This window comes from Rutidosis leptorrhynchoides, chromosome 9, assembly GCF_046630445.1.
Source record: "Rutidosis leptorrhynchoides isolate AG116_Rl617_1_P2 chromosome 9, CSIRO_AGI_Rlap_v1, whole genome shotgun sequence".
Taxonomy (NCBI): Eukaryota; Viridiplantae; Streptophyta; class Magnoliopsida; order Asterales; family Asteraceae; genus Rutidosis; species Rutidosis leptorrhynchoides.
In genome coordinates this window covers 98,206,203-98,229,602 of record NC_092341.1, presented here as the reverse complement: position 1 = coordinate 98,229,602, position 23,400 = coordinate 98,206,203, and positions in this window count along the sequence as shown.

Here is a 23,400-nt window from a genome sequence, read left to right as displayed (position 1 = left end):
AGACATCCTAATGCAAGACCTGGTTCATTAAGACCACCGCTCTGATACCAACTATAGAGACCCGACCTAATCTATCCGGACGAAGTCCATATTGATTATAAATGATTCACAACAGTTGATTACATCGCGAGGTACTTGACCTCTATATGATACATTTTACAAACATTGCATTCGTTTTTGAAAAGATAATCTTTCATTACATCGAAAGTTGACGGCATTCATACCATTTTATAATATATCTAACTATAATTGACTTAATAATAATCTTGATGAACTCAACGACTCGAATGCAACGTCTTTTGAAATATGTCATGAATGACTCCAAGTAATATCTTTAAAATGAGCAATTGCACAGCGGAAGACTTCTTTCATACCTGAGAATAAACATGCTTTAAAGTGCCAACCAAAAGGTTGGTGAGTTCATTAGTTTAACGTAAATAATTATTTCCATCATTTTAATAGACCACAAGAATTTCATTTCCAGTTCTCATAAATACGTCCCATACATAGAGACAAAAATCATTCATATGGATTGAACACCTGGTAACTGACATTAACAAGATGCATATAAGAATATCCCCTATCATTCTGGGAAATCCTTCGGACATGATATAAAACAACATCGAAGTACTAAAGCATCCGGTACTTTGGATGGGGTTCGTTAGGCCCAATAGATCTATCTTTAGGATTCGCGTCAATTAGTAGATCGGTTTACTAATTCTTAGGTTACCAAGCAAAAAGGGGCATATTCGGCTTCGATAATTCACCCATATAATGTAGTTTCATTTACTTGTGTCTATTTCGTAAAACAGTTATAAAATTAGCGCATGTATTCTCAGTCCCAAAAATATATATTGCAAAAGCATTTAAAAAGGGAGCAAATGAAACCCACCAAACTGTATTTTGTAGTATAAATACATATGACGTCATTTATCAAGTGTAGGGTTGGCCTCAGATTCACGAACCTATATCATTTGTATATTTATTAATGCATTTAATGGAATCACATGATTTCTTTTATTGGTATGTATTATTTATATATATTTTTAGTTATATGAAATTTATACTAAATTCCATTAAAGATAAATACTCATATTATATCTTAAATTATATATTTAAATACATTTATGTTATATATATATATATATATATATATATATATATATATATATATATATATATATATATATATATATATATATATATATATATATATATATATATTCAGAATGTTTAATACCTATATTTTCAATTATATTAGTATATCTATATATATATATATATATATATATATGTGGTTAGTATTATATTAAAACAAATAATTAGTTTTGCTATATATATATATATATATATATATATATATATATATATATATATATATATATATATATATATATATATATATATATATATATAATGTTAATATGTGTGATATATATTATACAAACTATTAATATATTTATAATATATGTATTAAATATATGTTAGATACTAAATATTTATCTATAACAAAAATGCTAGTTTTGATAATAATGATTTTCTAATAATCATAACTTTATTGATATTGAATATACAAAAAATGGTAACGACATTGTTAAAAAAAATGGTATTTATGTTAATAATAATTATATTAGTTGTAATAATAATAATTATATTACCAATAATAATAGTTATTAATATCTTAAGAACTTAACAGTTTTATATCTATACGTATATATATATATATATATATATATATATATATATATATATATATATATATATATATATATATATATATATATATACTTTGTTTATAATCTGTACGACCATAGTTTTATTATTTATCTCCTAATCAGATTAAACCTTATATTTATCTAAACACTATCTCATTCAAGATCATAAGGTTTTTTAAAACATCCAAATTTAGTTCATAACCGTATAATATACCTAATGATAATAATCATAGTTGTAAATATAACAATAATGATAATAATAATAATTTAACTAAGAATCTTGTTACTAATATTACTTAATAATAATAATAATAATAATAATAATAATAATAATAATAATAATAATAATAATAATAATGATGATGATGATGATAATAATAATAATAATAATAATAATAATAATAATAATAATAATAATAATAATAATAATAATAATAGTAGTAGTAGTAATAATAATAATAATAATAATAATAATAACAATATCTCCATAATTGCATATAGATTTATATAAATTGAATTTTATATATGTTATGTATTTATATATATATCAGTAGTTATATTATTTGTTTATTAAAATTTAACTAATAATAGTAATTATCAAGGTATTAATGATATTAATAATATTAATATTGATATAATACAAATAAGAACAAAATTATATGACAATAATAACTTAATAAAAATATTAATAACAATTACAATAAAATTTTAATAACAATATTAGATATGATATAATTAATGATAATATTAATAGTCTGTGTTATTTTTATGACAATAATGTTAATGATAAAAAAAATTTATATTTATAATAATAATAATCCTTAATGAAAATGGTAATAATAATATTTAATAATATTACTAATATTAATCTTATAACTAAAGGTACAATTTTTATTACTAGTGATAATAATAATGATATTAACAATTCAATTATAACAATTTCAGTATTATAACTTTTAATGATATTGATATTAATATTAATATTAATAATGATAATGAATGTAATAATAGTCATATAATAATTATAATTGAACTTGTAATTACTTTTAATATATTTATATTTCAATTTATATCATATATTATATGAGTACCTCTATTGAAGATTAATTATTTTTATATTTTATAAATGTTACATTATAATGGTTATTAATAGTAACCTTTTATATATGTTACCATATTGATAATAATATCATATATCTATTTATATATTCATTTTAATAATAACTTAATTATTTTGTTTATTATTTTTCATTTTTAATTCTACTGATTCAATAACATTTTTATTATTTACAATACTTATATTTATATTTATTTATATGTTTATTTATAAACAATATTTCGTGAATCGTCGAAAATAGTCAATGGTCAATTGAATTCATGAAACAGTTTAAACTTTTTGAGACTCAACATTACAAACTTTGCTTATCGTGTCAGAATTATATATAGATTAAGTTTAAATTTGGTCGAAATTTCCCGGGTCATCACAAAAATTCTGACAGAAGCATCTCGCGATCGCGACCTCAGGTCTCGCGGTAGCGAGTCCACTATCATCAGCAACTTTGTTTTTTCTCTCTTTTTTCTTGCTTCCAAATCACCATCGTGCCTGTAAAACCGAGTCTAAGCTCTGATACCAGTTGTTAGGAATTCGGAAGGCCCTAACAAGACAAGTAATTTAAACCATTTACTCACCCACGAATGCTAAACAAATAATAAAGCATAATAAATAAAGATAAACGACACAGGATTTAACGTGGTTATAACTCAACCTCAAAACGCGGAGAATGGTTTACTCCACGGGCACAAATCATAGATTTTTCACTATATTTTTTGTGCACATTGATATGGGTTACATAAATAGGCAAAAACAAACAAGGAATAGCTTTAGGAACAAGCAAGAACATTCTGGCCGCCCAAGTTCGCAGGATCGTGACTTTTAGTCAGACAGGAACTTTCCTTCTTCGCGTCTTGACCTTGTTGCCCAAGAATGACTTTTCCTTCAAACTAACTTTACTTTCTTTGTTTAATTCTTCTTCGCACTCAACACTAAATGTTCCAAAAGACTAAGCATACAATCACTCAATACAACTGTGCACTGATTGCCATTGATCGGTACGCCCCAAAATCTTCATGTATATCGGACCGTTGGGACCTTAGAATTGTTCGATGTGGACTCAATAGAAGGCAAAAACTTGAATGTGTCCCAGTAATTCAACTACAAATAGAAATCAGTGAGGTATGATGTAAACCAAACTATTCTTGTCAAAACTAAATCGAACAATAAAAATTAACGCCATCGTCGCAAACCCAATCTATGACGACCAACTCTAACATTTATTCTAAAATACTAAAATAAGTAAACCTGATACTAATCTCCCTAACCCCTCACATCCGAACTTCAAAGGTATCACCCAAAACTGCCATAAAACTAAAAAATATATGCCGAAATTTTAACCCAAAAACAAATGCTCGATTAAGGAATTGATTCTCATTTTGTTGGTGCATATGAAATCATCATATATGTGGAACTTATGGTTTATTTTAATTCCAAAAACTACCACCTTTACTAGATCAATTGTTAGTGAACCTAGTTCCACAAACACTTAGAGTGAGGAAATTAAAATAACATAATAGAAATAATATTTTGGAATTACTGGTATCTTAACCCCTCAATTATCTATGCTCATTAATTAATCGAATGAATCAGATGATAATGGTGAGTCTATATAACTAAGCATAAAATCATATAATCAAACAATTATAAAATTATAAAATCATAAAAATCTGAACAATCCTAAATAGGGTTCATTAAATCAGAAAAAATACATAAATAACTACCCCATAATTGAAACTGAAACAATAATCAAAACAATCAAGCAAATCTATCTTCTATATCTATCTATATACCTATAAGAATTGAGTCCAAGAATCATAAGTATGGTCTAATAAATATAGTTTTACCTCATTAAAACTAATTACCTATGTAAAAAAATAATAGTAAAAATGGTAAAAATATTAAATAAATAATTCTAGCTAATAGTGACTCCATAATTACATTTATTATTTATTTATTGAATATTAAATATATGATGGTATAAATGTAGGCAACTTAAAGGACGATAAATTGTTTATACAACATAAGAGTAAAAATGACTTAATTTTAAATAATAAATGTGGATAAATAAAATTAGAGTAATTGGTAGCTAAGAGATAAAATGGCTTAATTGAATTAAAAATGTAGACAAATGAAAAGATGGTATATTAAAACAATCTATTTAACTATAAATAATGAATTGTTCATTTTCATATATTTAATCGTATGAATATGAAAATAGTGATTGTGTTAAAAAGGATATTATCTATAATCTATAAAATATATTAATTCATTCAATTATGTTGTAATAAATATAGTTTTACCTCATTAAAACTAATTACCTATGTAAAAAAATAATAGTAAAAATGGTAAAAATATTAAATAAATAATTCTAGCTAATAGTGACTCCATAATTACATTTATTATTAATTTATTAAATGTTAAATATATGATGGTATAAATGTAGGCAACTTAAATGACGATAAATTGTTTATACAACATAAGAGTAAAAATGACTTAATTTTAAATAATAAATGTTGATAAATAAAATTATAGTAATTGGTAGCCAAGAGATAAAATGGCTTAATTGAATTAAAAATGTAGACAAATGAAATGATAGTATATTAAAACCATCTATTTAACTATAAATAATGAATTGTTCATTTTCATATATTTAATCGTATGAATATGAACATAGTGATTGTGTTAAAAAAGTTATTATCTATAATATATAAAATAAATTAATTTAATTCATTCAATTATAAAGGATAAACTAAAAGATAAAATATTAATAAATATTATTTTAGATATTTATAAAATGAAAAAATGTTACATTATTAACTATCATTATTTAAAGGCAAATTATTTTGAAAAAAAAAATGTTAACTAATAAATATTATTTATAAAATCATGATTTCAGTCAAAAAACATAATAATAAAATTAATTTTATAAAAATTGTTTTAATCCTTATTTATTCTTATATTAAATATAGATATAAGTTTCAATCATTCCCTTTTTCCTTATATTTAACAGATAAGTTCAAATCTTTTCAACTTTCTTATATTAACTATATATAAGTTTCAATCATTCATTTGTACGATATTAAATAGTTAAATAAGTTAATGCATTGTTGCCTATAAATAAGATTTTACATTTCCGCATTATACATTTTTCATTTCAACATTATAGATATAGCCGATATAGTTTTTTAGATATTCTTTTTCATCTTCACCATCATCATCATTTTAGTAAGATGATTTGCTTATATAATGTCGAATTTCTATCTATCACCTTAACGTTAAATTTATGTTATGATAAGACTTTATTTAGATGTTATGTTACTGGTGACCATAGATTTTTTATCTCTTTTATTATAATTGTTATCTTTATCTTTATTTATTGATTCTTACTTGGAGTTCATTTATAGTAGTATTTTTTATTTATGTCCAATTCTTTACATAGCAACAATGGTAAGAATAGTTATATGTTGCACCTGACTAACAACTACTTTTTTGGACAGTGATTTTGAGCAGTCAAACCTTAGTCTCGCACCAATTGAACATAATCCACACTTTTGCAAGTCTCAGATTGGCTAAAAAATGATGTTTCACATATTTCTTTTGAAAATAAGACACTTACTTGGTCATGGAGCATATGACATTAACCATAATTGTTTATTCACACTGTTGCTATGTCAAAAAAATGTACTCAAATTTACATACCTATGCACTCTTAATCACCATAGCTTTTACTATTGTTTAAATTATCGACTATCGCCTAACTACATACCGACAATGAAAATTCAATGACGTGCAAAGCACGGGCATTACACACTAGTACAACTAATCATTGACAATTAAATAAATGTACTAAATTAATTGATGTTGAAACAAGATCCGCAAATACGAAATTAAAATCTGAATTTGAAGAACCTAATCCTAAAATTCGTAGCCTCCTTTTTTAGGTTAGAAGTAAAACTAACCTAAAACCAATTATTTAGAAATTATGGTTTAAATAGCCTATTTACAAGGACAAATTCGTTGTTGACCGTCATACCACTTCAGCCGGCAACTGAGGATCAGAGTTGGCGGCTGAGCTCCGAGCTTTAGTCAACTACCTAAATAAAATTTGTGGCTCTTCGGATACGGACGTCTGGGCTTTTGAATAGACTTAATATGAGTCCGGATGAGTGATATATGGCCAAAAAAAAGTGAGACCGCGCAGTTAATGACTTGGTGACCAAACAATAATCGACTGGCGGCTACAAGCTCCACCTGCCGACTCTCTTTGCATCTCGAATGTTCTGTTGACGTTTCATCCTCTTTATCCAGTGGTTGCATGTCCTAATGAGTGACTCACCATCTCTTCTGGGTCAAACAATATTTAGGAACAACCGACACCTGAGGACTTTAGTCGGGTTCTTGCTATAACCACAAGACAAATCTAGATTCGAAACATCTCAGTCAGTGGCCAGAGGTGAAGCCAGAAAATATGGTCAACGGGGTCACCGGATATGTAATAACATCATAAGTTTTAATGGAAATTTAAGACTCTGATAAGTTTAAAGTAGTGAGTAATTACCATCATAATACTTTCATACATTTTAACGACATCATTATAATTGTTTTAAAAAATCCAAATAACAATTGCTTTTTAATAATAGATACTCCCCCGACCCCCGTCCCAAATCTATTGTCCATTATTCTATTTTAGGATGTCCCAAATTAATTGTCCAGATTATTTTTCAACCAATCAAAAGAGGTTATTTTGGAGTGAGAAGATATATTATTGGTGGAGAATGAAGTTAGTGGGATTTTCTAAAACTTCGTGTTTTTTATCTGAGGACAATAGATTTGGAACGGAGAGAGTAATTAATTATAAATTTCACCTATTGATCTAACTTGTTAAATGTAAATTAGGATTTCAGTTGTTGCTCATTTTTAGGGATAATTTTATTAAGGAAATACATATAAGATTAATTAAATTAGATTTTATATTGATGTACCAAAAAAAAGGTTTTGGTGCACCCACTACATATAAAAATCAAAAAAGCGTCTTAAACGGGTATCGAACAACCACCGAGAAGTATGTAATATTGGAGCAAAACCAGCCGAGCCACACTTGCTTTTGTTTCTAATTAGCACTAAATTTATATATACTCACAAATTTTCAGTGGGGTCACGTGCACCAACTGGGTTACACGTGGCTCCGCCTTTGTCAGCGGCTATAGTGCATAGCCAGCGATTCCTTATCCATCTAAGCGAATATGTTCTTTATATCCCCTCAGCCGGCAACTCTTAACACTAACCATCGACTCTCTATATCTGTTATGGACTTGATCACACTACTAGAAAAACAATTTTTCCGGACGATTCTTTCGGACGACTCATCGTCCCAGAACGTATTCCCGGACGACACATCGTCCCTGAAGAGTCGTCCAGGAAAGTTCGTCCTAGAAAGTTTTCCCGGACGACCTTTTTTTCCGGACGGAAAATGGGGCCCACATTGACTTTCAACGCTTGCCTTTATGGACGCTATTTCCAGACGACTGATGGAGACGACTTGTCGTCCCGAAAGATTTAATATTAAAATAATATTTTATTTTTAATAATAATAATTTGATGATAACAGAAAATACCAGAAAATACCACATAATCCCACATAATCCCGGACGACATAATCTCGGACGACATGTCGTCCGAAAAGGGGTTTGTTGTTTCTGCAGCAGAAACCGTTTCTGTAGTTTCCAGCAGTACGAAACGGCACATTTCAAATATCAAAACCTACTATATAAATACGATTATAGTTTCACAAAATACCACAATAACATTAAATAAAAGTATCCAAAAGTCAATTACAATAATTATCTAAACATTTCAAAATCCGGAAAACTACCAAGTCAACTAATATCGTTTGCAAAATATAACTTAACATTAAATACACCCAACAAAAGTATAATTGTCTTCAACCACACCTAACAAATTACAAATCGCCAAATCCATCATCATACAAATCTTCATCATTTTTATGGCTCGGGCGCGGAGTATTGGAATTGGAAGTACCGGAAGTTTACCCAAAATTTGGTAGAATATCGGGAGGGACTACAAGATTATTAAAAGCAAAGATTCGTTCAATTTGACTCGCCGTGTAGTATGGTTCCATTGGTGGTTTTCTACTCCGACCGGTAGACGATGAAGATGCGAAATTAGTTACCGACTTTGGTAACTTCGGCCCCACTCCGCGTTGGTGTCCAGTTCGGTTACCCAAAACTTCTTCCATGATATCTTTCTCGTCTCTTCTCGGTTGTTCTTTTAACAAAGCCTTCATTTTTGTCTACAAGGTTAAACAAATATTAATATTAATATATATATATATATATATATATATATATATATATATATATATATATATATATATATATATATATATATATATATATATATAGATATATACATACATATGTATATACTTATATATATACATTTCGGGACATATATATATATATATATATATATATATATATATATATATATATATATATATATATACCATTTGACTTATATTTATAAGTAGTACACCAAAATCTATGAAAATTTATTACTTACGTAGTTCTGTTTTGGTTTGAACTCCTTAGTCCACCCGGTGCCGTCCTTGGGTTTGTGCAAGAGCTTGTAATTTTTTATACGACCGATTTCCGGACCGAGCTTTAACTTATTTTCATTCTACAAACACACACAAAAATGGGTTAAATGTATATAAATCAAATAACCTATTTTCTAACATATTATCATTTATGTAAACATTAAAAACAAGGAGGTTTAAGTAATTTACCAAATGTTTAACTATCAATTTGCTACCATGCAAACTGTGATATTGGAATTTAGACTGGTTTTTGCATTTTGCTCACAACGTTTTTGGTATTCTTCGTTAATGAGTTGGTTTAAGCACGCCAAAAAAATTTCTCACTAACACGTTGCTCTACGGCGTATTGGTTGTGCGTTGGTTCAATTTTCGCCCGAAAACAGTGTGTTACAAGTGGTTTTAAAAAGTTTAAATTTTTCATATTTCGTCACAACATGCGGGAATGGAAACTATTATTAAACTTAAACACGAAATAACGAGGGAGCAAAAGGAAAGTGCATGAAAGGAATGTATCTGATTAAAAGAGACGTCATCAAATGTAAAGTTGAATGTGATTAAAGCGAACTTTCCACCAACTAGGATTTTAAGAGGATTTCATTGGCTCCAAATATACGAAATTATGGAAATGTATTTGTTTCGCTTGGTGGTTATATGACTGGCATTCATGAATTAGTGTTATGTGACTCAGATTCATGAATTATCCGGTTTTCTCTTATATAAGATACTTTAAGTGCCGAGAACTATATTTTATTTAATGATTTTTTAGATTACATTCATTAACTTCTAAAACTACATTGTGTAATGAAGTTCAATTCAAATCTTGTGAGTGGATCTCGAATAGATGGAAGAAAGAAAACCTCGATTGACTTACATGGTTAATGAATCCAAAATCTTTCGATACTATAGCTAAAAACAAAACGGGTATAGGGTAAGGGTGAGTTGGATCTTCAATGGAATAACATAAGTGAATAGATATGCAGTATATGAAACCTCATGTATTCTTATTCGCTTCCACTATGTAGATATCTGATAGGAAAAGTATTGTTTGGAATCTGATAAATCCAAAGTATTTTTGTTAAGTATTGTTAAACCTGCAACTTAGTGTCTGAGAGTTTGAGTCTAAGTATTACAGACTCTGGAGTATCACGAAGAACATATACTTTTGCAGAAATTACGAATTTAAGATTTGAAGACTTAATCAATATGTCTGAAGATATTTGAAAATAAGAATGAGGAGATTTAGTCGAAGCGTATATCTGTGAATTCTAGTAGAAGATTTGATATGATACGATTTTATCTTGTTTCCTTTGTTATCATGAAGTTAGTTAGGAAACGAGATGTTTTAGACATTTGGAGGATTATGTTTCCATATAACCCAAGTCTATAAATAGGAGATGTTAATCACATCACACTTCGTTCATTATTCACATTCTTATCTCAGTAATCTTGACGATTGTTAATTTCATTATGAATTCTTCATTTTAATGTGTTATTCAATTAACTCTGCACTTGATATATTATTTAATTCATTACGAGTGATTGTTAATAACTTAATATCTTGTTTAATTACTTAAGTTCTAGGTCAACTAATTGGGACCAACAACTGGTATCGGAGCGAATAACGATATAAATTCTTATTTGATAATCTTTAAACGATCAAGTAATACCTAGAATATAGAAAAATACACAAACAATGTCTACCTCTATTGTAACTCCTGTTATGGCTGGAAAAGGAGTACCAATATTTGATGGTACAGACATTACTAATTGGAAACTAAAGTTATTTTGGTATTTGGGATCTATACATGATGAAATGGAAAGGGTTCTCCTTGAAGGATTGGAAATGGACAGATCCAGTTCTTGATTAACTGGAAATGTTGTTTCTTCGGTAGAATTTTTTCAAACTGCAAGGAACTTGCAGACAAAACATCATGCTATTTTGTTCAGGTTAGATAGCAAGATCAGAAGCATTATTGGTAATGCTATTACTATTCCAATATTGAAAAATATTGGTCATGCTATTACTGCAAAAGCTCTGTGGGAAATGTTGCTTAATGATTTTGAATGGGTAATTTTTGTTAAAACTCGAAAGAGGAAGAACATTATAAGATGCTATGAAAACTTTGCTGCTGAACCAAAAGAATCTCTATTTGATCTTCATTCAAGATTTCAAGTATATATTTATGATCTGGAAGGTGTTGTTATTACCAAAACCCAACCAGAACTTTGATAAAAGTTTGTAGATGTTCTTCGAGAAATATTTGATTCAATCATCACTTCTATCATTATAAGTGAAAAGCTAGATCAATATGGTCAAAGTGGATTGTTTGGAATCTTCTCAAACTTTGAGGAAACCAAGTTGAAGAAGAAGATTGATGCTAAGAAAGTAGCCAAAGATTCTGATGCTTCCTTAGTTGCTACAATTAAGAGAAACAAAGAGTTATTTTCTAGCTATTCTTGTAATGTTGATTCTGAAGATGAAAGTGGTGAAACTTTAGAAGATGAAGAAGTGAAGGAACTGGAAGAGCAAATGGCTTTATTAACTCATAGAATTGAGAAGAATAAGTTTGTAGCAAAGAACTGGAAGAGCAAAAGTCGCGTTTTTACCCTCGATATTAAGTCTAAAAATAATAATGTTACAAACTTTATTGCCGAATTAGGAATTTATTTGTTTTTTTTACCAGTAAAGGAACTAATTTTTATTAAAAAAAACCTAACTAGCAAGGCACTAGAGAGGGAAAAACAAACAACTACATCGGCTTAATAAGCCAATCGTCCCACTACATATTACATTTACCTCTATTACATAGCCAATTAAAAGAAAAATTATGAACATAGTAAAACAATAAAGATTTCTTCATCGACCTGGACCCAAACAAGAGATCATTACGAAAATGCCAAAACGGGCCACAAAAATGATGCCACAATCGCATATAACCTATCCTTAGAACTGGACGTATCCTGCTACGATTTGAACCACTCAATCCAATCCGACCATGAAGAAAAAACCCTAATAGTTTCAATGCCAAATTTAATTTGTATATTTAGTAATTACGAAGGCGATGCAAGTAGTATCGAAGAAAACGTGCTTAAAGCAAAAATTCTAGAGCGAAAACGGTGAAAAACAAATTACGACCCAGATACCAAGTTACGATCCAAGAAATAAAAAAAAATGACCAAGGAAGACCTGCCACACGCCCTGCCCATTTGGCCCAATACACGACCTGTGGACACGACAGACCCAACACACAGGCTACTTACACGACCCGTGTACACGGCCTGCCCAGTTTTACACGGTCGTATTACACGTCTTGCATAACTGGATTTTTAGTATAAATAGGTCAATTTGTAATCCATTTCAAAATACACTTCATCTCATCGTATCTCTGATATCGGCTCATTTATAGATTATTTCATTCGTGATATCGGGTTCTTTTGGTTATAAATTGTTGAATAGTGAAGACTTTAGTTCGTGATTATAAAAAAAATGATAAATTGAGTTCAAGAAGTCTTAGAGTTGATTTTGTGGATGTATTCAGCAAGTTCCTGCATCAAACGAGCAAGATAACATGTAAAGACAAAAGAAATCGAAGAAGAGGCTGATCAGCACCCCATCGCGGTCACGATGGAGGTATTCCACTCGCGACATATCGATAGAACGTAACATGTTTTAGAGTTAGCAGCATCGCGATCCCGACATGGGTCATTTCGGTCGCGATGACCTAAATTCAGCACAGTCGCAGTCGCGACATAGGTGGTCGCGGTCGCGACGCGAGGTAGGTCAGGGTTCCGAATTTCAGCCATATAAATATCCTATTTAACCCCAACTTCTTAATAGCTTTTAGTTTACGAATTCTGGAGCCACAAGGGTCGTTTTTAAGGGTTTAGAGGCCATTCTTCATCAATATTGAAGATCTTAACATCAAGGTTGTAGATTGGATCATCTACTAATCATTGGTACTCTAGTTCTTCATTATATTATTAGTGATTGTATGATGAATACTACTCGTTCCAATTGTTTATTTGTTCTTTCTTTTACTATGTTAGGTTAAACTTATTTGTGTCCACTTGATGTAAGACTTATGATTATGGATTGTTCTATCTTTTGATTTATTAAGATTTTTATGTTTAATTATTCGTGCTTTCTTGAAATATCTATTGTTGTGTTCGTCTATATATTGTTAATTTAAATGTACGGGTTATTGGATTTGGTTTATGTGAGTTTATCAATATTCATAGCTTGTACTTCATCTAGATCTAGACAATTGTATATGAGTACAATTGGTGATTAAATTGATATTGTGATAACACAATCGTGTAGGCTATTCCGAGTGATCCCAATAGCCTAGGTTTTATGTGAGTTTACCAATTTTACATGTTAATTTGGACCTTTGAATGATAATTAATGTGAATTAATTGATTTCATTATGCCTTTGGTTCATTGATTTCGTGAGACCGATATGAACTAGTTACCTAGACCTTTAATAACAATTTAAATAAAAGAACAATCCTAGTCATTTGTTGAGCATTAAAGTGCACACTGCTTCTACTTATCCGATTAATTCGTTAAATTACTTTGGCTAATCTTTTAATTCACTTAAATTCAAAATCAAAACCCCCAGTTTTTATGTTAATTATTAGTTATTTCGATCTTAAACACTTTGCTCACTGTGGACGAACATGTGCTTACTAGCTTCTTTATTACATTGATCAAGAATAGTTGCATATATTCGTGTGTTAATTTGGTTAAGTTTAGCTTAATAAAGGTAGGTGTAGAAAACACACGTCAACCTTTTGGCCGCGGCCGAGGAGCGATGTGTTTTAGGATTTTAATAACTTTTAGTTATTCGATCCTTTCGTGGAAACTTTTTTCCGTGAAAGTTATTTTCTATTTGGATTTTCATTTGTGTTGGTTTTGTTGTGCTTGCAGGTTAGGTGAAAGAGAACTCTAGAACCATCTAGAGTTTATAATATGCGCAGTAGGGTGAAAGAAGAGCAGTTGATCTTAGATGGTTTTGTAGTGCTACCTTTTTATATTCTGGACTTTGAATATATTAAGAGAGAAGAAAATATGGGTGACAGAGCTCCGAACGATGGAGGCAATGATGAAAGCCAAGAGGGCCGGGAACGGTCATGCTATTACACAGCAGGCAGTCGCGGTTGATTTTGAGGTTAAGGGGCAAATCCTACACATTATTTCACATCAGTGTCAATTCGGCGGTACACCAAAGGAAGATGCTAACGAGCATCTCCGAAATTTCAAAGGGATCTGCAACTTGATCAAAATCAAGGATTTATTGTATATTGTGATTTATTTGAGGGTATTTTCATGGGCCTTGAAGGGTGATGCAAAAGATTGGTTAGAGTCATTACCCGAAGGTGATATTGGAAGCAGTGGCGAAGCCAGAACTTTTTGTCAGTGGTGTCACAAAATAAACACTAATTTTTTTATTTACATTGAAAACTCTAAACATCATCAATAAAATACTAACTTTTGCTTTCAAATATAGTAATTTGCTTATTATTAACAATCAGATGCTAAATGAAGTATAGAAAAGGCAATGAAGATTGAAATTTAGAAGAGCAGTAAAGAAATCGGCAGCTAAAATATAACTTCAATTTAGACTATGTTTGAGAATCACTATATACATTAAAAGAGAGTCTCGATTAGCTAATAATTATTTTCAAAACCCCCTTAATTACTGTTAGAATAGAAAATGACATTACACCATCCCTTAATCCAATGATCCTTAATCAATCATTAAAAATATTAGCTAATAAATCAATATGACATAAACTCCATGTCTAAAATACCCCTCATTAAAAAAACACGGGAGTTTTAGAGAAAATTAGGGGTATCATTCAACCATTGGCATTACTAAATACACAGACGACGAAAGGTCGCCCCACCCGAAATCAACCACGAGATGAATACAACAAAATCGATCCCTTTTTACAAAATTACAACCCAGCGATCTTCAAACTGTGTCTGAATTTCTATCAAATTGGTTACCTTTTCTATCTAAAGACCTATGTGATCACTGTACTGAATCTATTTCAGATCGTGTTCAATCTCTTAATCATCATAAGTGTCGTTTAATATCTGATTTTGTATTTACCTAATTATTTTTCTATTACTTTCTTCTGTATGTTCAATATTATGATTATGATTATGATATTATTTGATTAATATGCAACACAATATCAAACACTACATACAAATTGTTAGTCCCCAAAAATTTTGATATTGTATTTGATGCTGTATTCGATTTTGATTTTTTTTTATTATTTATGGCTTAATCATGTTTTTAGTCGTTAGAACTTATATAGATACACAAGTATTGCCCAAATTATCGGTATTGAAGAAACAGTTAGAGATATTTTTTCTGCTTAAGACGTGAGCTGATGATACTGTTTGAACAAGAAAGCATTTAAATGGAAGTCTACTTTCTTGTTCTGGAACAAGGAAGCATCAATTTATCATTTACACCTTATATAAGCATGTTATTGGTTTGATGATGCATCTTATAGTAATTTTGTATTTTATTGTTATTTAAATTGTTGGTAACGTTGGAATTTACATTACAATCTTAGTTACTGGCTTTGTTTATTGTGGATATGATCTATTTAATGTGTTTCATTTGTAAATATCAGTGAAGTATGATACTTCAACAATTTACTTCAAGAAACTGAAGTACAAGTTTCAACAGATGAAATAGTTACGAATGATACCGAAGATACAAACTCTTTGTATAGTTAAATAGCATATGATCATATAATTGTTATTTTATTTCGGCATTTTTTCGGAATTCAGATGTTTACATATTCTATTGTTAAAGGTAATTCAGTTAGGTTTATATTATTTATACTTTTAAGTTACAGTTATAGTTATTGTTGTTGAGTTGTATGATTAGTTTGATTTGATTTTATCACAATATGTCATATAACATATACATAATATACATAATGCAATAGATCTGTATAGGCTTTTTACAACAATGAAGCTACTGTTTTGCAAAGAGTGGCCAACAATTTTTCACTTCAGGTTACACTAATTTTATGTTGTGTTTGTTGAAAATTTTTGATCGGTAGTATGTGATGTAATATTATGTATGAAGTTTGAATAGACTTGAAGAGACGGTAGACCACTTGTGGCCGTGAAGAAATGAAGCGTACTAGCTGTTCTATTTGGTTAATGATACTCATGTCCTGAAAATATGAACAACTAATAAGTTTAGACGTTAAAAGTATATGCTCATCAATAGCACCAAAAGCATGACCTGAGTCCTTCCATAAACTCTAAGTGAGGTAACGTATTTTCCTGATTTGCTCATATGACTTATTGTGACTTTAGACGTAGTCACTAGCATTGTATATTTCTTTTTCAACTTTTTTTAGCTGCAATCACATTATTTACTTCTAGATTCTTTGATTTATGATTTGAATATTAGTCTTAATTGACCAATCTAAACAAGTAAATAGTATGAACCCATAAAACATTCTAAATCAATAAATTATATTATATTAGTATTAAATGATTATCACTGTATATATAAACTTAAAAAAGATTTTTTGTAGCTTATTTGTCAAAATATTTATCGATAGGTAATATTTGTTAATATTATTGTTGGTATACTATGCTCTTCTACCAATAGTAACAGTTATGTCACCAATTTTAGTTACTGGACTACCAATTTTAGGTTTCTTACCCGTCATAAGCTTCGAGTTCAAGAAGACATAGCTTATCCATCAAATTCATTCAAAATGGTTAACTTAGGTTCCAACAATTATGACTTCTATATAAGCATCAAGGAGATTTTTATTGTCCATAACTATTTCATGGTTTTACTTTTTATGGCATGTAAATAAATTAACTATTTATTTTACTACACCTCCATCAATGATAGGTCAGTACACGTCACCATTGAGCTTTAGTCCTTTATTTGCTAAAAAAAATATGTTATCCATATCTATTGAATAGGTTGTAGAGCATCTCATATGTGCAAATGAAGATTTTTGAAATAAGAAACATTCAACACCTACACCTCTGTTGAAGGATGTCGTATTCTAAACCTGGTCATTATTGGCTCTTGGGGATCCAACACCCCATTTGGTATCATTGAGTAAAGGGTTAAAACGGGTTCAGACCGTGTTCAATTGACACACAACACTTTTTGTTTTATACACTGCGCAAAAAAAAAGAAGAAAAACTTTGCAATATCTAACGTTTAAGACATTCCTGTAAATGGGTCGGGTTTAGATGAACTGAAGGAGAAGCGGTTGCTCAATCGCCCCTCTTATCGTTTCAAATTAATAAAATACAAATACAAATATGAAGATTAAAATCAATCAAACCTCTCGAATCACAACATTCGACGTTAATGCATTACATCTATGAATTCAACTGCAAATTTGAAATTAACCACTTTTTGGTGATGCTTACACGCAGTGTTGTAAAAAACGGAAAAAACGGGGGTGTAGACGGATTTTGGAGTGCCCCGTCCCGTTTATACATAAAACGTTTGAAAAAATGGAAATCGGCCAAAAAAGGGTCAAAAGACGGTCAAACACGGTCCGAGACGGGAAAAAACGGGTTTTTCTGATTGTTTCAAGTTTTTTTTTTTTTTTTTTTTTTAATATTAAACGTTATGCTATTACTTAGGGTTTCTTTTTTTATGTTTGAAATGTTGAAGTATTTAAACATGTGTGAAATGCTTATGTTTGGAATAATGTAATGTACAATATATATATATATATATATATATATATATATATATATATATATATATATATATATATATATATATATATATATATATATATATATATATAATATATAACATTTTTATTTAAAAGTCAACGTTAGTCAACATCCGTCTAGACCTCCGTCTCGACCCCGTCTCGACCGTCTCGACCCTTTTAGGACCCGACCGTCTCGACCCCGTCTCGCGTCTTTTGCAACCTTGCTTACACGGGAAAGATCAAACATAGGCCACAAAACACCACGAATTCCGGCAAGCGTAAGCAAAAACTCATGAAAAATGGCGCAGGGTTTAGATTTAGGGTTTAGGTTAGGGTTTAGATTCTAGGGTGTAGGGTTTTGGGTTTAGATTATAGGGTTTAGGGTTTATATTTTAGGGCTTAGGGTTTAGGGTTGGGGTTTAGAGTTTTAGGCTTTAGGTTAGGGTTAAGGTTTGGATTTGGGGTGTAGGGTTTAGAGTTTAGGTTAAGGTTTTTGAGTTTATATTTAGGGTTTAGGGTTTAGATCTTAGAGTTTAGGTTTAGGGTTTTGGGTTTAGATTTAGGGTTTAAGGTTTAGGTTGGGGTTTAGATTCTAGGGTGTAGGTTTTGGGTTTAGATTTAGGCTTTAGGGTTTAGATTCTAGGGTTTATATTTTAGGGCTTAGGGTTTAGGGCCAGGGTTTAAAGTTTTTAGGGTTTAGGTTAGGGTTTAGATTTAGGGTATAAGGTTTAGAGTTTAGGTTTAGAGTTTTGGGTTTAGATTTAGGGTTTGGAGTTTAGATTTAGGGTTTAGATTTTAGGGTTAAGAGTTTAGGTTTAGGGTTTATATTTGGGGTTTATGGTTTAGATTATAGGGTATAGGATTTTGGGTTTAGATTTATGGTTATTGTAAGGTGTAGGGTTTTGGGTTTAGGTTTAGGCTTTAGATTCTAGGGTTCAAGGTTTATATTTTACGGCTTTGAGTTTATGGTTAGGGTTTAGAGTTTTTAGGGTTTAGATTTAGGGTGTAGGGTTTAGAGTTTATGTTTAGGGTTTTGGGTTTAGATTTAGAGTTTAGGTTAAGGTTTATGGTTTTGATTTAGGGTTTAGGGTTTGGATTTTAGGGTTTAGAGTTTATGTTTAGGGTTTTGGGTTTAGATTTAGGGTTTAGAGTTTAGGTTGGTGTTTAGGGTTTAGATTCTGGAATGTAGGGTTTTGGGTTTAGATTTAGGGTTTATGGTTTAGGGTTTAGGTTTAGAGTTTAGATTCTAGGGCTTAGGGTTTATATTTTAGAGCTTAGGGTTTAGGGTTTAGTGTTTTTAGAGATTATGTTACGGTTTAGGGTTTAAGGTTTAGATTTAGGGTGTAGGGTTTAGAGTTTTTGGTTTAGATTTAGGGTTTAGGGTTTGAATTTTACGGTTTAGAGTTTAGGTTTTGGGTTTTGGGTTTAGATTTAGGGTTTAAGATTAGATTCTAAGGTTTAGATTTTAGGGCTTAGGGTTTATGGTTAGAGTTTAGATTTAGTTTTTAATTTAAAGGATTTAGAAGAGTTTGGGGTTTAAGGTGTAGGGTTTAGATTTTAAGGTGTAAGGTTTAGATTTTTTTGGTTTAAATTATACTACGTAATGTTTAGGGTTTAGGTTAGAGTTAGCTAATATTATCATATGAGATCTGTAATCTGTACATTGAGTTTATTAATTAAATCTGTAATCTGTATAAATGATGTATATTTACTATCATTTTAAGGTATGATTTAACTAATCTTAAATCATGTTGAATATTTAATGGGTTTTTAAAAGTAATGTAACCAGTACCTGTAACCTATAGTTTTTGTTTGGTTCTACCTTCTACTAGCTTTTGCACAATAACTTTATCATCTGAACATTACCACGAACAATCAACTTAGTAGTCACAATGGCCCGTTGAATGTGACTAATATATGATTCATGTTAATTGTATTCAATAAGAGCTATTGGGTTTTGTGGACGCTTATCATCGTGTAAAAAATTATACAGTAATTCATAACAAATAGTTCTTTGTCTCTACACCTATATCATTTCAAACATCACAAATTATTTGATGCACATAGTTGAATTTAGTTACTTGTATTGAAAGAAGCAATGGATTGGTGAATTGATACATGACAGGAGTTTTGAATGAAATGAATTCATTAACCAATTTAGGATCCGCTTCCGATACTAGAACTTGCTCAAGTTTGATGTTAACGAAAGCATGTATAAACTCGAACACCTTCCAAATACAATATAATATGATATTAATTAACAATTTCAACTTTCAAAAATCCCGTGAAATCGCGGGTCTTTAACTAGTATTAATTTAAATGGAGCATAAAATTTAATAAAAAAGTTCACCGGTAATTCCTTAAGTGACTTTCAAGATTGAATAATTTACAAATATAAACTTGGGGCATATTTATTATATCAAACGGAAAATAATTTACAACAAAAAAACAGATCGCTTAACCATATGAGATTTTGTGACCTATTTTGGGTATAATTTAACTAAATTAGTCATCTGTAATTTGCACTGGTATCTAACAAAAATCAAACTCTAGCAATTGGCTCTAGAAAAAAAAGAGTTTATCACTAAAATGCTCAAAACTTTTTCACCCCTTCCATTAGAGCCAAAAAAAAAAAAAAAAAAAAAAAAAAAAAAATTGACAAAATGCCCTCACAAGGCGCAAGGGTCCTTGCGACCTTGCGTCCTTGCCTTCTTTTCTTAAAAAATTACAGTTAAATGACATCTTTAAACCTGACATTTCACACTTTCGCCCGACTTCGTAAACACGCAAAAAAACACATACACAGGCGATCCGCAAAAACGCAAGCACAAACGCAAACCCTCTTCATCGCTTCGATTGCTACTACCAGATTGTCCTCCATCATCACCTCCACTACCACCAAATCCCTCTTGCCACCACCGTAACCTTTTATACAAGCCTACAAGGGTTTTCACGAAGTATTAGGGTTTTCACGCAAAAGAATTAGGGTTTTCACGAAGTAATCAACCAAATAATCAAGGAATCAACCTAGCAACGATGGCGAGCAACCAGGTTAGTGATTACTTTGTTGTTTATGTGCGTTTTATATGTTTATTTTGGGTTCGATGCGAATTGTATAAGTATGCACACCAACTGCTTGATGAAATGTCTGTTTGAGGTGTGTTTGTGTTTATTGAAGTATAACCGATGATTAATGATATGCAACTGTATTGTGGGTTATATGTTCGAGTGAAACAAACATTAGTAGCTCGTAAAATTATGGAAATTGACCAGACGCAAGATCAAGTTTGCGTTTTTTGTGACGACCCGAAAATTTTCGACCAAATTTAAACCTAATCTATATATGATCTCGACACGATAAGCAAAGTCTGTAATGTTGAGTCTCGAAATCTTTGAAATTGTTTACACGGATTCATTTGACCTTCAATCACTCCCGACGATTCACGAACAATTGTTGTAAATGAAAATGTATAAATATATATAAATATAAATTTATATAATAATTTAATACAAATGTAATCATTAGAGTTAAATATGTAACAATATATATATATTCAAGTTAAAAGGTTGTTATTAAAAACAAGAATCTATATATAAATATATATATATGCTTTCTATACATGATTATTATTATATGTATATTGAAATATATGTAAAATGTATAAATATTCAATTATATAGATTATAATTAATAAATTGTAATATTATTACATTAAAGGTAATTCCAAATTAAAATATAGTTATTATATTAATATTATTATTATTATTACTTTCATAAATATAAATATTAATACTAATATTTATACCAGTATTATTAATATTATTATTTATAATATATAGATATGAAATTTGATACATTTAATCTGTTATATTAATATTACTAATATTATTGTTATCAATATTAGTATCATTTAGTAAAATTATAATTCTATTTATAATTATGATTATTATTACTAAAAATTATCACTTTTATTTAAAAATTATTGTTATCATTACTTTTATTACATTTATCATTATTATTATTATTAGCATTATTTTGATATTATTATTATTAATATTATTATTATTATTAATATCATTATTAACATTAGTATTAATAATTATTATTACCTTTGTTATTAATATTATTATTATTATTTTTATTATTATTAATAATAATACAAGTATTATTATTTTTAATATTTTTATATTTATTAATTATTGTTATTAATTAAATACATAGGTTAAATCAGAAATTATTAAATACAGTAACCATCGTGATCAACTTTACAAAATTTTTGTATTTATTTCTCTTGATTTTCTACTGCCCGAATATTCTTGTCGACTCTCATCCACAATAAAACAATCGATTGTCCTTTTATTCTTACCACAATCATTCATCAACCAACAACAAATCATTCAATACAATTCATCTACTGCAATGAGAGAAGGGAAACGGAAAATGAGGAAGAAGCAGGCTCGACACTCTGTATATATAAATTTTTAGCCATAACTCGAATTTGAACCAAATTTTAAATTATATTAATGCATATGTGTTAGGAATTATCTACTTAAACTATCTGTAAGTTTTCAGTGATCAATTTATTCTATTGAATTCGAATTTTCGAGTCAAAGTTTCAAATCAAAAAGTCAACATAAGTGTTCATCATAAAATTCAAATTTGTTTTAATGTTTCTGGATAAATTGATGATTCCTAAAGTTTATAGGAATGATTTAAAACCTAATTCATGTTGTAATTATAATCTAAAATGATCGAAAATTTAAAATTTGATTTTTGAGTTCATGTTCTTGAACTGTAAGAATCAAAAGCTCGATTTCGAATTGAATTTCAAAATCCTTAAATGTAGAGTTGTTAAAAAACTTTTACTTAAACTATCTGGAAAATCTCAAGGATTAATTTTTCATATTGAGTTTCAATTTTGGAGTCAAAGTATTTTTGTACAAAGTCAAACATCGTGTTTAATCGTGAAATTTGAGTTCGTGTTTGTGTTTCCAGTTAAATTGATGATGGAGAAAGTTTTTAGGAATCATTTAGGACTTATTTCATGTAGGAAACTTGAGCTAAAACATTCACAAATTCAAAATCAAGTTTTATATTTTTTTTTATTTTTTGCGACATACAGCAGAATCTGTTCTTGCTGTTATTTTTTTTTTCTTTACTCTCGCGTTTGTTAATTTGAATTACAAGCGTTTATGTTTTGTAATTAAAT